The sequence below is a fragment of the Chrysochloris asiatica genome, unplaced genomic scaffold (assembly GCF_000296735.1).
Source record: "Chrysochloris asiatica unplaced genomic scaffold, ChrAsi1.0 scaffold00017, whole genome shotgun sequence".
In the NCBI taxonomy this organism is placed as follows: domain Eukaryota; kingdom Metazoa; phylum Chordata; class Mammalia; order Afrosoricida; family Chrysochloridae; genus Chrysochloris; species Chrysochloris asiatica.
In genome coordinates this window covers 4,435,239-4,435,772 of record NW_006408535.1, presented here as the reverse complement: position 1 = coordinate 4,435,772, position 534 = coordinate 4,435,239, and positions in this window count along the sequence as shown.

Here is a 534-nt window from a genome sequence, read left to right as displayed (position 1 = left end):
CGTTTTTAGAGAAATACAACCTACAATTACTCAGCATGAAAGAGAAAACTTGAACAGACCTATAACAAAAGAATGAATTGATTTATCTCATCAAAAACTCCAAACCAGGCTCAAATGGCTTTGCTGGTGAATTTTACCAAATATTCAGAGAAGACCTGACTCCAGTTTTACTCAAACTATTACAAAATATATTAAAAAAAGATGGAAAACTTCCTGATACATTTTATGAAGCAAGCATAATAATCATAATACCAAAACCAGGGAAAGACTTGACCACAAAGAGAATTATAGACCAATATCCCTCATGAACATAGATGCAAAGATTCTCAACACAGTACAAGCCTAGAAAATTCAACAACATATCAAAACCATAATACATTATGACCAAGTGGGATTCATACCAGACATGCAAGGATGGTTAAATGTTAGAAAAAACATCAACGTAATCCAACATATAAATATATAAAAGGGAAAGTACTACATGATCATATGGATTGATGTAGGAAAAGCATTGGACAAAATCCAACATATCAC